At 37.0% G+C, this 16,788-nt stretch overlaps 1 protein-coding gene and 1 long non-coding RNA gene across 3 annotated transcripts in view; one reads left to right on the top strand and one right to left on the bottom strand.

Moving 5' to 3' along the window:
- Positions 1-16,788, top strand: part of LOC118749520 (CUGBP Elav-like family member 2) — a gene marked incomplete at its 5' end in the record, with an annotated part of 209,154 nt that overhangs the window by 18,970 nt on the left and 173,396 nt on the right.
- Positions 9,942-10,241, bottom strand: LOC118749521. The gene is made up of 3 exons (XR_004994236.1): positions 10,205-10,241; positions 10,045-10,124; positions 9,942-9,981 (listed from the first exon to the last, which is right to left on the bottom strand). It is a non-coding gene; the product is annotated as an uncharacterized LOC118749521 (long non-coding RNA).

Here is a 16,788-nt window from a genome sequence, read left to right as displayed (position 1 = left end):
ACGAACCGATTCAGAGCACCAATGAAGGCATCTGTGGTAAGATCACCAACCAGCTCTAGGTGTATCGCCTTCGTAGTTAGGAAGACAAAAAGCGAAACATAACCCTTCATGGAAGTACGTCCCCTCCCCTTTGAAGGCAATATATTGAAGGGGCTAGCACAATCCACGCCAGTTAAAGTAAAGGCCCTAGCCGGTTTCACTCTCCCAGCTGGTAAGTTTCCCATTAGCTGCTCACATGATTTTGGATTACATTTGTAACACTTTATGCAGCGATATATGACGGATCGGACAATGCTACGTCCACGCATAATCCAAAACCTTTGCCGCACGTGATTTAGGGTAAGTGAGACGCCGCCATGTAATGTACTCCAATGACTGTGTTTAACTACAAGTTCAGTTACATGATGCTTAAATGGAAGAATATACGGATTAATTTGGTCAGATGGCAAAAGGGAGTTTTTCAGCCTGCCGCCGAGACGGATAACCGTTTCTTGTGCATCAAAGTAAGGGTTAAGCGAGCGCAATCTACTGACATTTGGCAACGGTTGGCTTGATGAAAGCGCTGCAAATTCGCTCCGAAACGCTTCTTGTTGGACCATTCTTACTACGCAAGTGACAGCTCCTCGCATTTCAATCGTTGTTAAAAATCCACTTCGCCCCAACTTTTTCTTTGGTTGGCAGTTATCCACAAATCTGATGCAATATGCTATTACTCTCACCATATACGAATACGATGACCACTTTTGTAGAACTGAATTCACTTCATCTTCTTCAGCTAAATTCATTAGAGTCTTGATATTCCGTTTTTCATTTTCGATTGATTGCGATGAGTCGGTGTTTAATAGATTTCGGCCATTTCGAAAATGACAACCTTAAAAATTGTAGGCCATGCCACCACAAATCGTTGACTGCCAATTCGGAAGGACTGCACCCGCGACTTGATACGTCCGCTGGGTTGTTCTCTGAACTTATGTGCCGCCATTGTGGTATCGAAGTGATATCCAAAATTTTCCGTATACGGTTGGACACGAAGACCTTCCATCGTCCAGCATCCCCCCGTAGCCAGTGCAGGACTATAGAGGAGTCGGTCCATAGATATATATCTTTAACATCCACTCCCACGCATAAATTCTCCTTTATGAACCTTAAAAGTTTTGCAGCCAAAACTGCCCCATATAGCTCAGCTCTTGGAATAGTTAGCTTCGGTTTTAGAGAATTAACCTTGTTTTTTGCCAAAAGTAATTGGACGACAAACTGACCGTTTCTATCTAATCCTCGAAGGTAAGCTGCGACTGAATGTGCGTGCTGGGATGCAAATGCAAAATACGTGCAGCTCACAGCTTGTGCTGGTATCAATTGCTAACCATCGCGATATTCTTAGTTGGCCGATGCTGAACAATCCTTCTGCGAATTTCGTCCAACGTTTTTGAAGCGTTAAGGGTACTGTAGCATCCCATTCAACTTGCTGAAGCCATAACTGTTTCATAATAAGCTTCGTTGTTATGATTACTGGATTAAGCCACCCTAATGGATCGAAAAGTCGAGCTATGTTGGATAATATTGTGCGTTTTGTGGGCTTTTCGACAACTATTTCAAAGTTAAGTGTAAAGTTAAACTCATCCGTGCGTGGATCTCAGCACATTCCTTACGCCTTAACTGAATCGTTTGATTTAAATTCATACATGGTTCTCTTGTGTCTATGCTCAATCGGGATTCCATCTAAAAGTGCCATAGTATTACTTGCCCATTTCCGTAGTTGAAATGATCCGCATTTTAGCATTGATATAACTTCCGCTCGCATGTTTAAGGCCTCATCTAGAGTGTTACCACCAGATAATATGTCGTCAACGTACATTTGTTGTTTCACAGCTTGTGCAGCCCGTGGGAAACGTTTTCCTTTCTTGTGCAAGTTGATGCATCGTTCGAATGACAGTATTTGGTGCGGAAGCGGTACCAAACATAACACTAGAGCAGTAATACTCCCGTATTGGCTGGTTCGTATCTTATATCCAAAGAATTCTTTGGTATTGAGCGTCTTGCTCATTGACATCGATACGGCGGAAAATTTTTCCAATGTCGGCCATAAACACATATTTTAAGGCACGCCAATTCGTTAAAACTGCTGGGAGACCCGGTTGGTGAGCTGGTCTGATGGCTAAGATGTCATTAAGTGATCGCCCGTTCGTCGTGTTTGCCGATCCGTCGAATACAATTCGAACCTTAGTACTCACGACATCCCTTTTAATAACCGGGTGACGCGGCAGATAGCAACAGGTTAAGCGGTGGTTGTTGTTAGCGTCTATCGTGCGATGATGCTCCTCATTAGTTGTTACTGGTTTCATTTGTTTGAGATAAAGATACTCGTTGATTGTTTCGGTATATGTCTGCTTCAACTCTGCGTCCCGACGAAGGCGACCTTCCAACTGCAAAATCCGGTTAAATGCGGCTCTTCTTGAATACCCGATATATAAAGATGAATCGATTTCCGATTAAAGTGGCAGTCTAACAATGTATTTTCCTTCCTCAGACCTCTTATGTGTATTTTGATAGAATGACTCACACCAACTCTCCTCGGATAATACGGATGAATCGTCAATGATTTCAAGCTCCCAAAACCGGCGAAGTAAGTTGCCAATTTCGACATTCGTATCTACTGTCAAGTGGTAAGAATGCCTTGATGTGGGTGTAAATTTAAAGCATTTACCGGATACAATATACCCAAACGTTGTCTTTTGCGCAATAGGAAAACCGCTACCTCGTTCAAAACACACTCGCCGTATACATCTGTGCCTATTAAAACGTCTACAGATCGCGGTTCAAAGAACATAGGATCCGCGAGGGACAAATCAGTTAGATGCTTTAAACCTCATGTAAGAATTTTTGTTGTTGGTACGGTTCCGCACACCTTAGGTAAAATATAAGCTAGAGTGTGATATTGAATCCAGCCTAGAGCCGATAGATAGATTTGTACAATAACGCCGCTTGGTTACCTTAGACCCTGATAAGCCCGTTATATTGACGCCAACTCTTTTGCGTGAGAGCCCCAGAATTTGCATTGCCCTCTCGGATAAAAACGTAGCTTGAGAACCCTGATCTAACAGCGCTCTGAAACTAAACACTTGGCTGTTCCCGGATTTAATTGTAACAATTACAATAGGTAAGACCACGTCGTATTTTGTGGCATTTATTCGTTGACTAGAAGATTCGCGACTATTGGCTGTAACATGCACTTCTGCTGTGGGTTTTAGCTCCGTATTGTTGCGATAGACGTGTTTGACGAACCTCCCTTGTATGGCGCTTACTTCCGCATTCACGGCAACCGCGTTCGCTGCTGCACTTAGATGATTGGTGGTTATACCCCAGACAGTTATAACAAAGCTTAAAACGTTCAACCGCCGATCGTCTTTCCATTATGTTCATCTCGAGGAACGTAGGACACTCTCGGACTGGGTGGACAGATCGCTCACAGATGGGACACGTGACCGATTTTTTACCCGGGTACATTGACTTAATTCCCCTCTTGTCACCTGATTGGGTACCTTCATTCTTGTGTCGAATGTAAGACCCCGATTGTTGATGTTTTATATTTACCTTGCTCGATGTGATCAGCATGAGGTGCTGTTCATCTAAGAAACTGCAGAATATATCAAAGGTTGGTATATCACTTTGCTTTCCCAAAGCTCGGTCCCAGTCCACACGCAAATTTTTCGGCAACTTTTTTAACATATAGTAAACAAGAATTTGGTTTTGGCTATCAACATTTACACCTAGTTTATTTATTGAACTTAGACATGACCTACAAGTTTGTATAGAATCTTTTAAAGATATTTGATCGCAGTGACCCATGTCGAGTTGCTGATCGAGCACATCCATATAGTGCGTGAACAGAATCCTCTTATTGTCGTATTGCTTGGATAACATTTCCCACACCTCATGGTAGTTTTCAGCGAGCAAGCTCAGGTGTTGTATATCATGAGCTGCATCACTCGATAATGAAGCCTTAAGATAGTGGAAACGCCGCAAATCGCAAAGGTTTGTGTAAGATGAATGCGATCCAAAAATACTTCTTCAAAAGGTGGCCACTCAATATAATCACCGTGGAATGTTGGCAGTTTTACTTCAGGCAATGGCACTGCAGTATTTACGCCGGCGCTCATGTTGGTCATCAACTCCGTTACGTTGGCATTTTCTACAATGGGAGGAGTACACTTAGTTTTAAGTGACTCCTGTACGAACACTACGACTTCTAGGTACTGCTCTTCAAATTGATCGCACATTCCTATGTCTATGTAAGACGGCTTTACCTCAGCATTTTTGGAATTGAGTATTAACAGCCGATGATTTTGCCTAAATTCGTCGCGATATGCCTTCAGTGCATCCAATCGAGCTAAGTAATGCGACTCCCTTTTACGTATGGAGGAGTCTTTTTTGAAATTCTTTAAGACCGATTGAACTGACTGAAGCAGATTTTTTTGTTCTATAACAATATCGGTGGCAGTTGGTTCGTCTTGCATTTTGCCTAATCGCGCAAATTATGCCCAGCACATACACTCAAAACACTTACCTCGTGTTAAAGATAGGTTATTTTCGCAATACGCCAAAGTTTCGTCTTCTCCCAGGCAGCTGCAAAAGATCCTCACAGGAGGCACCATATGTTGAGTTCAGTTCTTTTCGAATGGATCCTCTGCCGCTACAGATGCGATGAAACAAACAATTATATGTATGATAACTGCGACGGGGTTAAAATGTATGAAGAACCGCGTGGACCTTTTCTTAACTTATAACTTCACATTAACCCATTAATGACGAGACCCCAAATTTCGAAGTAGAGATCTGAAATTTTACGGGTAGGCTATGATAGGGCCTAAAAGCACAATTGCAAAAAAAGAAAAGATAATCCTTGGCCGATATGGGCGGGCCCGCCCGTTACATACATGTAACAACAGGCCGGATATGGCATATATTTATTTTAAAATAAGGAAGTGGGATTTTCCTACGATAACAAGGTAATCTTTATTATGATTCCAAAAACGAAAGGGTAAATATTAGTATTATTAGTAGTATTAGGCAAATTAGTACTTAAAACGATATAAGAAAGAAGTTAAAATTTCACGTCTGTTTATAAAAATAAAGTTTCTAATAAACAAAGTTTTAAATTCACTTGTGTTAAAAATATATGTTTTAAGAAAGATAAAAAGTAACAAAATACAAAGTTTATAAAGACAAAAAATGGTAATTTTTGAAACACTTAAAACATAAGCCGACATTACATTTTGCACAACAAGTTGTTACGCTGGAGCTGCAGGCATTTCCTTGACATTTGCGCTGTTTGTTATTTGGTTTAACAGAAATGAAGTGGTTGCAACGATCATAACGGGAACACAGAAATTCTTCTCGAGTTTTTGGTGTCGAAAGCCACTGGATGGTTTTGGTATACCCAGAGTCGTACAATAATATTCTGCTATAGCTCGGCGGAACTAAAGTTGAGAGAGCGCTGAACCAGATTTGCGATGTAGCAGCCAGGCATTTTGAACAGAAACATCGATAAGCCAAGTGAAAATTGCGAACCACCATTTTTTCCCTCTGGCTCCGATGCGGTAGGCATTTACATTTTGGTCCATTCTGGCAGCTCCACCCATACCAGCGTGGTATGTGGTGACTGCATATGGACGGAGTATGTTTATTGTTCTCTTCTCAACTCTAGAATACCTACTACCTACTTTGTTAATGGGATTTTTTCCAAAAACGGTGGAACCAATAGTCACTACCGAATTATCTACCCATTTAGTGATATAAATATCAGCACAATCAATCTTTTTAGTCACAACAAATCCACGCTCTTTCTTTTTCAAAGCTTTTTTGTCAGGTAATGGACATGATTTTGGTAACATATTTTCTCTCAAAGTTCCGGTACCGTAGTAACCACGTTGTTTCAATCCTAACAACATTCCCATTGAGGTGAATAGGTTGTCAAAATAAAAGGCAAAAGGAAGATACTTTGTATCCTCATCGAAGTCGGCAATCATCAAAACTAATGGCGAAGCATTTTTGCCATATTTCGGTGGATATTCTGGGTTTGGGCGCGGGTTGTTCCCTTGATACATTTCGAAATTATTGAGGTAGCCAAGTGGTGTATTCAAACACCACATTTTATATCCAAAATGTAAAGGTTTACCCCGAATAAATTGTTTGCATCCATGACGTCCATAGTATTCCACAATGGACTCGTCGTATGCTAAATCGGGTTCTGGCTTGAAATTTTTCAAATACTTTTTAAGGGCATCAGTAAGTGGTCGCAATCCAAATTTTGTCGTCAGCAGAGTAACAGTCAGCATCAGCAAAATGAAGGTAGCGAAGTATTACTTCAAACCTATCACGTCTTATCGCATCTGACACCATAGCGCAGAAAAAATCTTTATCGTTTGACCAGTAATCTCTTTTGGTTGGTTGGGACGTATTACCAGTGGTCAACATAACTCCTATTACGACTTTCATTTCAGTTAAAGTCACATTTGGATTTGGTGCATCATTCAAGACCGCGTATTTATTTGTTTCTTCATAAATAAGTTCCAAAATATCTTCGCTGAAAAAATTTTCTAATTGTTGATGTGGTTGTAGATTACTGCAGTCAGTGTAATCAGGCTCTGGAAATGCTAATCTATCACCAGTTCTTTCTTCAGCATCAAGCCACACCATATCATTTGTTTTAATTTTTTTGTTCGCTCGAGGAAGGCTTGGTCTGGATGTAGAGGCTCTTTTCGAACCTCGTACTTCCAGCTTTCCTGGTGTTAGTTGAATAAATACTGCCTCCTTTTCAGGTGTTTTTTGCGATACCTCTTCAGATTCGAGTTCGGTGGCTTGATGTGTAGAAGGAGCGCGTGTAATACGCACTTTCTCTGCTGACGTTGTCTTTTTTCGAATCGCAAAATAACGTTTTTGGAATACTATGAGTTGAAGTTGAGACTGGTGATTCCAAAAGACTAGTGTCTATGTTTTTGTATGAATTATTTACAAAACCTGTTATGAACGGATTGATTTCCTCTTCTGGGACGGTGTCTAAGAGCATACTGTTTTCTCCTGACCGAGACACTAATTCACATGGAGCCATTAATTGCTTTCGCGGTAAATTTAGCAAATCACCGCCATCATCTTCATCAGCTGAGTCTTCCCCCGAAAGCCCTTCTTCCTCTGGCGGTTCACAAAATAGTTTGACTATATTCTCATTATCTGAATCTAATGATTCAAGAAATTGTATCGCTTCTTGCACAGACATTATTTCTCTAGAAAAATTTAAATATAAACAAACTCAACGTATTGCAAACGGTAGTAATGATAGCACCTTAATATTTTGACCAGTTTTGACTACCTATTTTGCTTTTTTTAATGTTCGATATCTTTTTATAAAAGCGTTGCTCAATATCTAACGAAAATCATATAAGTCCAAGTTTCAAACTTTCAAAAATTAAATAAATTCAACAAAGTTTAATCTAAAATCCAAGAATTTAATAAGAGTTTCTAGAAAAATCTTTAATACGCAGTTTTAAATCTTATTAAATTTTAGTATGTCTAATAAAATGCAAGTTTGAAGTTTCTGAAAATTCTCGTGGAGTTTTTGTAATTGCTGACGGTGTCGTGTACTGTCCTCAATATAACAAATGGTCGAACATATTTTGTATGGAAGAAAATGTGTAACACGTTCAGCAAAAACACAAAACCAAAACCCAACGGGATTTTTTGGCAACCGCAAACTTACACTTTATTATACTAAAATTTAATAAGCTTTTAAACTGCACCCCAATTTTTTATAGAAACTCTAATTAAAATGCTTGCAATTTGGATGAAACTTTATTTAACTTTTCCAATTTTTGTACAAAGTTTTAAATTTGGATTTATTTGGTTTTTGTTAGATAATGAGCTATAGTTTAAAAAAAATAACGAACATTAAAAAAAAAAAAGTAGTAAAAACTGGTCAAAATGATGAGGTGCTATTACTTTGTCGCGAGCTGTATACAACTATTCAGTATTAAGACTGATATTACATACATGTAACGCCGTCAATTTATGTCTGGCTATAAAAATTTAAAGCATGAAAATCAAATTTTTTGGCAGGAAATAGTGTCCACATTTAACAAAGCACTACTGCATTAAAAACTTAACAGTTGTAATTACAAAAGTTCAAAAAAAAAAGAATACTTTCCTCCTTCTATTCGCCATTTGCTATTTTTTTGTGCTTCACTGAACACACGAAACTAAACGCGACTGATTTATTGCACTAACTGACATATACTGAACTACGAACGGCACAAAACTATTAAAGCATTCATCCCAAAGACATTTGTACTTGTATAAGCATCAATGTAATTAAATTAAATTTTTTATTTTCCTAAATGCACACAGTATGCTCCCGTTACATGTATGTAGCATACGTATTTAATGGGTTAAAACATTTATTAAGCTACCAAGAATTTGACAAATGAAAAAGTACAAAAAGAAAATGTCAAAGTAACAAAGTTTCACATCCAAACGGCGTTGCCATAGGTGCGCAGCAAAATAGGGTGACCAGCTTCACACTGAGATTGAATAAAAATGTATTTACATATATCCGTATGTGAATATATCTAGTTATTTAATGAGGCCTTGAGCGCCAGAGTAGCTTAACTGACATTTAAAAAAAAGTTTAGGTGCACCTTAAAATGCATTACCAGAATCGAAACTGTAATAACCCGAGCCACGCCCTTTTGGATTTCTTTTACTATAATATATAGCATCACGTAGGTTCAATGAATTGTTTATAAAAGACCGCATTTATTTTTTATATATCCTTATTTCTCAGTAAAGTAAAACCTATTTATTGTACCCATGTTTTATTTATGACAAATAGACGAGGTTTGTTTTAACAGTTTATTATGTAATAAAACGCTGTTGCGTAGGGGTAAGCATTGCGCTCTTCCACTCCGTAGCACCTGGGTTCAAGCCCTGATCAAAGCGGTCGTCCCTCGGCAGGCAATGGCAAACCTCCGATTGTATTTCTGCCATGAAAAACAGCTTCTCATAAAAATGCAATCGCCGTTCGGAGTCGGAGGAGAAGCTCGGCCAAACACTAACATATGTGTAAGCCCCAATCTATTATTATTATGTAATAAAACGTTGTTTTTTACTTGGCAACTTTTAAGTAACTTTTTTTTGTAAATTGTGATCAGAAAATTTTTTGTCGTGTGGAAACTGTGGCTACAAGCAGACTTAAACAGCATGGCTAACTGGTGCTACATATGTAAATCGTATGCCTCTAAATCTGGAAAAATGTAAAGTAATGTGCTTCTCGCGAAGAGCTGTTCAGCCACTTTCTTATACAATAGATAACCATAATTTGGAACAGGTAAAAAATTTTGTGGACCTTCTTATCACACTGTATCCGAAATTTAATTTTATGGGTCGATTATCCATAGCAATCGAACTTCAGTTGCGTTGCTAGTTGCCAAAACGATATTACAGATAGCAACGGGCAACTTTCAACTGACAATTGCAGTTGCTACAAAGTGTGTATACAGGCGACTACATTTTTGTGGTTGCTAGGAATATTTTTGGAGCGTATTTAGGAGCAAAAATTGAAAAGTGTGTCATATATTTAACTTTTTAATAATTTGAGCGATACTAACATTTTGCAATGCAGTTTGCTTTTACAGAATATGGTAAAAATAAAAAAACAATAACTTGAAATTTTAATTCCTGAGGAGTACGCCCTTTGGCGAAACAAAAGCGAACACTGATTGCAAATTGTTTCCTTTATCGACTGAAGCACCTCTTTTAAAACTCCCAAAACACCAAGTTTTCCAAATTGAAGTCATTGCCGTGGCACTTCCTTCTGCGAAAAAACGAAGAGGTGCGCAAGCTTTTATGAGCGGAGGTATTGAAGTTGAAGGAAGAGGTTCATCTGTTTATTAACCAATTATACTACAGCTCCTTTTGGAAGTCCTCAATATGCTTTGAAAATGAACACAAAACGATAATAAAAGAAAAACCTTGAAAGCATTAACTTTTGCTTACAGTGCACGCGGTAGCTCTAGAGGATTGGATTTATCCTTTAAATGTCGCCTGATTGAGGCCGCGTTCATGCAGTTCTCTTCCTATAAAATAAATAATTGTGATGAAGTTAGCTTTATTGCTGTCTTTTCTTTAAAACTTTATTTTAATAATTTAATTTTACTCGCACAGCTTGTTTACAGCCGCTTGCTGGTTGTCGCACTGTCAAATTTCGATTATCGATAACTCTACAGCAACTGACGATAGTTGCCACTCGTAATACAAATTTATTTCCAGTTGCGTTGCCAGCTAGCAACCGAACTGTGGTTGCGTTGCTATCCGTAATCGACCCATTAATCTTCACATTAATATGACAGTCAACAAGGCTAAAGGTGTACTTGCATTTGTGAAACGATGGTCAAAAGAATTTAGTGACCCTTATATCCATAAAACCCTGTTTACAACATTAGTTAGACCGATTCTGGAATACGGTTCGGTGGTTTGAAATCGATGGTATAAAATTTACTCAAGATAGAATCAATTCAAAAACAATTCCTACTTTTTGCTTTAAGAAATATCCGTTGGTATTCTCAATATAACCGTCTGCCTTATACGAGCCGATTACAAATTTTTAATCTTCCTACACTTGTCAGTCGCAGGGAAATGCTTGGTACAATTTTTATGATTAAATTACTGACATGCTCAGTTTCAAGTCCGCTTCTTCTGGGTGAAGTTAGCCATAATGTTCCCTCCCGTGTATCAAGACATTTTTATTCCCTATTTTTGAAAACTTGTAAAACTAATTTTGAATTACACGAGCCACTGCGTTGCTTATGCCAGGATTTTGACTCTCATTCCAGCACATTTGATATATCTGATTCGCTTTTCAGGATTAAGAAAGCGATACTATCCTCTCTCAATAAATGAATCATTAACATAAAGACATAAAATCAGCTGATGAATTTAGTACTGTTGCTGAACAGTTTTAGATCTCGTTAAGTGTCGAGATTTAAAATTCCTGCCTATCGTGACTTGGCGCAAAAAAAGTGAAAATATTGGTTCCGTACGCCATGCGGACTTCGCCCATCGTGCGGATGGGCGGGAATGGAGGGTAAAAACCGTTGGAATTATTATTATTCACAAATAAATGCAAATATTTATAATGCAATCAATAGATCCTTACGAATTCGCCGCGATTTGTTACGTTTTGCCCCGTGCATAACCTAGCCACTAAGGCCCAGTTTCAGATGACCTATTTAAGAAGAGATTGTTGATTAACTTCAACCATTCATTTTCAGATCATACATTTAAACTGCTATTAAATGGCCAATACTGGCTATTTAAATATGAGATATGCTACCCTGTGTTTGTACCAAACAAACAAGATTGATAGGTATGTTGTTTTATCAATCTTGCCAAAGTACATTCAGCTGTTCAGTACAAAATTTAAACAAACAAGCAAATGCAACAACAATTTCAAGGAGCAGGAATTAGTGTTGCCACTTGTTTGGCATATTTAAATAAATTTGATTTGAAACCCAACGAAAGTTAAATGGCATTTAAATAACAATCCAAAATTAAACTTAAGTGCCGTTTAAATATTCAATTGAAATTGGCCCTAAGTAACGTACGCATTTTTGTTTGAAAAATGCATTTATTTAAGTTGAACAAAGACAGATTTCTTTGTTCGGCATTTCTTCTTACTCGCTTTCTATCTTCCAATGCGAATTCATATATTCATGTGGTAGAAAGAGTTTAAAAACATAAAATTACCTAACAAATTATACGCACAATTATCACGTTTGTGCGTAGTCCAATTCGCGAAATCATTTCATAAATTTGAGTAAAAACTCAGTGTATAAATTCCATTTCGCGTATAATTGAAATAATGAAATGGTGTTCATCCACTCAGTTTCTGATCAACTTCATGAAATGATTTCATGAATTGGCCTACGTATAAACGTAGTAAATGGCAGCATGAATTACAAAAAACACATCATCATCGATCCGCAATCAAGTTGGACGTTTTTCCCACAGACGTTACAATTTTGCGAGCAATCTCATTGTACAATAGGGTGGAGCGTATAATTTTTTTGCGGATTTTCAGTATGCAAGAGCGCTAAAACGCTGCATTGGACTTTAGTGTAAATGAAAACAATAATAATAAAAATATTTTTGGCCCTCTACTGCTTTTTGAAAATTTTCCAAAATCATCTAATAGTACTATTTATTCAACATCTTAAATATAGACTTAAATATATATATATATATATATATATTTGCATTATATCTTATAATGGCGTAAATGTAACAAAGTTTATTTAAAATAAGACAATGTTCTAATACTCATGGAACAGAGGTAAAATAATATGTTGACAAAAGTCCGAAAATAAACAAAACTCACTGTAGTTTGTGGTACATCTGTACGCTGGAATATTAATACTTTCTTTTTCATTTTTTGTCATTGCGAAAACAAAATTGGAGCATACTTCTCATTGATTTCTTGATTTGTATAAGTTTAAGTATAATTGCCGAATATGTACTGACAACGAGGAGCTTAACTCTTTATTTAGACTGGCAACAATGCTACATCAGTCCTCCGACGAACAGCTGACACGCGAGACACGTATATAGGTACCGCTAGCTTTATACGAAATTATGCCGATTAGTAAATCTGTGTTACCAACAACGGAAGATATATTAAAGCATATTTAATTTAGAAGAAATAAAGAAAAAATTAAGGGAAATGGCAAAAAGTCTGCTATCTCTGAAGTATTCGATGCAGTAGCGCGTGATGTTATAGGAGTGTGGACTACAGCTTATTTTCCACTTGTTTCCTTTGAACGCGTGAAGCAACTCTTAAATAGCAGTTATGACAAGTACTTAAATTTTTTACGCAGTACAAAATCCCAGTTCGCTTGGAGATGAAGTTACAAGAGTGGAAACAAAAATGTGTCACAGAAATATTTGATATTTGTAAATGCTAATGCATTGATTTCAGCAACTGTGGTTGTCCTCGTGAAGAAAAAGTACCTACACTTGAAAGAGACTTTCTATATCATCAGAGGTGTGAGAGAAAAATGGCGATTGGTGACTTGACCCTTTAGAGACGAGTAAGCTTGAGAAAAGATTTGCAAGGAAACGAAACTCTAATCGAGCAATAGCCAACCAAGAGAAAAAATAAAAGAGCGTACTCCCCTTACTTTTCAGTCCTGAGCTAACAGAACCTCAGCCCAGTACTTCGAAAATTCTTAATTATAATGCTTCACTACTATGGAGGCAAAGGAACACATTGTCTCTTCCTGCCTTTGCTACAGTCCCGCAAACATTGAGGTTAGTTATCGATTAGAGAATGATTGGAGAACTAGCCACATTCTCCAATCTCAAACGTTAGAGAACGATTCGAAAAACTATTGCGAATCATAGCGATCTCAAAAAATGGGGCATAGTGCTCGACTCGAGAAAATATTAATTCTCTAATCGAGTTCTAATGTTGATCTCTAATGGGATTGGAACTTGAATTTCAAACTGATTTTACTTTATTAAATACATAAAGCGCTTTGTTTGTAAAATTAGTATTAAATGTATTTACAATAAAATAATAATGAATTATTTGAACCTGATAATTATTTATGATTCATTCATTTGGAATATTGCTTTTTTACATTTATTTGAATTTGCGTTGTTTCTCTAATCATTCTCGAATCGAATTCTAATGTAGTTCTCTAACGTCGTCATCGACTCGAGAACGATTTGAGAATTACCCTGGTCATCTAATGTAGAGATCTAAATATCTCTAACGTTAGAGACTCTGTTTGCCGGGAGTTTGTGATCGCTGCGGTATCAGTGATCGGTCGGCATCAGCAGTTGCTGGTGCAGTATTGCAAGACGTGGGTCTCATTACTTTGGAAAATGCAAGATAAGTCATCGATCGAAGCAAAGTTCACTAGGAAACGAGTGCGGAATGAATTCCAAAGTCAGCAGAATTTTCGTGAAATTAGTAGCGTCTACTTTGATGGATAGGATACTTGTCTTTGAAAAGCGAGGTCAACGTTTGCATTTACTACAAAGGAACACATTTCCTGATAACGGAACTAGGCTCACTCTATTTAAGCCATCTAACTACATTGTCTAATACTGGAAAAGGTATAGCAGACTCATTACGATGCTTTTTTACTGAAAATGAACTGGATTTCAACAAATTGTTGGTTATTGGGTGCGACGGAACTGCTAAAAACACTGACTATAAAAGTGGAGTAATACGGTTAATGTAAATTAGGTTAGATAGGTAACTGCAATGGTTCATTTGTCAACTGCGCGCGAATGAACTACCTCTTCGACATTTGTTCAAGAAAATAGATGGAGCAACAAGCGGTCCTCAACTTTATTCCGGATTAATAGGAAAAGCGTTGGAAAAAAGAGTTTTCTGCTATCAAACATGCCTGTTTTATTGAAGGAGATAGAGAGTAGTCTGAGTACAGACCAGAAATATTTATATCAAATAAGCAGTGAGTAGTGGCCATGAGCGTAGCCAGAACGAAACTTAGGGGGAGCCTATACAAAAAAAAAAATTTCAAAACCAATAACTTACTTACTAAAACATATTGCTTATTATAGCTTAAAATTATTGTAACCAATAGATCTAAATATGTTGTCCATTGAAAAAAGCTAAAACTAACGTTTGAGTCGATTTTATTTCGACTGTGACTATGCACCAATAAGTTTCGAAAGGTAAAATAATGAACGTCTTTACATATATGGTATAAACGATTTTAATTACTTGAATACACTTTTTTCGACCTTGACACTTCTTTTGCGACTTTCGAAAAATTTTCAGCGGTAACACTGCCTAGTGTGTAAAAGATAAGCACTTAGTGAGTAAATATAAGCATCTACTATATAAACTACTAGCAGACCCGGCGAACTTCGTCCCGCCCGAAATTTTTATTTTTCTATTGAAACCTTTTGGTCCAACAATTCACGTTTACGATTTCTATTGGCACATTCATCTGCTAAGATTATGGTCTGGTGGTCATTTGCCTCTTTAAATAACCTAAAGAAAGGGTTATATCCGTGAAGAAGTTCTTGCAATTCTCCAACTGTGCAGCATTTCATAGCACGGTTATTCGCAAAACGAAGTAAATTTGAAGAATTGTTTCCTCTTCACTCCCTGGCGGCAACAATGACCCGGTTCTATAGTGAATCTGTCCTAGAGGTGACAGGTAATAAGGTCAATGGAAATAAGGTCAATTGACTTTATTTCCCACCCTGGTGCGAAATAAAGTCAATTGACATTATTACCTATTCAAAAGCGAAATAAAATCAACAGAAATTTGGAAATAAAGTCATTGACGCTATTTCCTCATTCAAATGGAAATAGCGTCAACAATGCTTAAAGTATGTCGATTTATAGAAAAAAATATTGTTCTTACAACAAACATTGCCTCGTAAGTGTTGTTTTTTAATAGATGAAAAAGGTTATTGCCAAATCCTCAGTGTTGTGATATTAAAATCCACACACAATCATGAACTACCACCAATTGATTTTATTAAAAAAATTTAAATTACGAATATGTAAAAACACGATACGAAAAACTAAACACCTGCGCACAGCTGGAATACGAGAACTATTTGAAGAAAGAGTGTAGAAATGATCCATAACTTGCAAAACATTTTTCGTTTCCACAAAAATAAAGCGAACACTTTTAAATTGATGAAACAGTCCATGTCCAAAAACCCCGGAGGAACACTGAAAGAATTCTGTGATTCAAATTAGCATCTTTTGAACGAATTCGGAATGTCTAAGGTGGAAAAGAAACCAACCTTTCTATAAGGAAACAATTATAGAAAAAGAATTTTCTTACACTGTATTTATGTCTCCGCCAGCAGTCATTTAAAAGCAGCTAAGGAGAACGACGACACTATTTATTAGATGGCACATTCAACGAGCCAATGTGCCAAAATGCGGGTATAAACAATTATTGATTATTTAATATCGGAACCGAGATCATATAAGTTAATTGATTGGTTTTCACACACTTTTGAAACAAAAATTATATGCTTTTTTACTGCAGACATATTGTTGCCCCAAACCACAGCAGAAATCTTCCAATCAGGGCTGGCAACTATCCTTAGTTATGAGGTGCCATATTGAAGATAAAAAAATGCCAAAATGTGCCAAATAGAAAAATAAAAGTGCCAAAAAAGGTGTCATTCCTTTTAATCATTCACATTTAGCAATAAAATAAAGCTACATTTTCCAAGCAAAAGTGCAATGATAAAATAAGATAAACCAGTTGAATAGCCTTTATAAATTAGAAAATTTTAGTTGCGAAAAAGAAGTGCACGCATAGGATTTCAAAAAAATGTATTGAAATGTAATTTTTTTTACAAAAGTGCCATTTTGGCACTTTGTACCAAATTGAAAATTAAGTGCCATTTGAAGTAAAATAGGGACAAATGGCACGGTTTGAGCCAAGTTGGCATCCCTGCTTCTAATAACTTACAAATATAAAAATGTGAAATATCGAGGGCTGGAATTCATTAATACCCTCTATCTGCAATTTGCACAAAACTAATTTGTGATTTTAGAAACCATCTGGGACTTATTACCTGTCGTTATATAAGGTAGCATTAATATCACTGATGACAGTTAAAGCTTAGGTGGATTTTTATATCAGAATCTCATCTTTGTGAAAAGTGTGCAGACAGAGGGTATTTTATTGAATATAAGCCCTCGATGTTTAAAATATATAAAAATTTTATTTC

The sequence above is a fragment of the Rhagoletis pomonella genome, unplaced genomic scaffold (assembly GCF_013731165.1).
Source record: "Rhagoletis pomonella isolate Grant_MI unplaced genomic scaffold, Rhpom_1.0 Rhpom_scaffold_00017, whole genome shotgun sequence".
Taxonomy (NCBI): domain Eukaryota; kingdom Metazoa; phylum Arthropoda; class Insecta; order Diptera; family Tephritidae; genus Rhagoletis; species Rhagoletis pomonella.
This window is presented reverse-complemented; position numbering and strand designations above follow the sequence as displayed.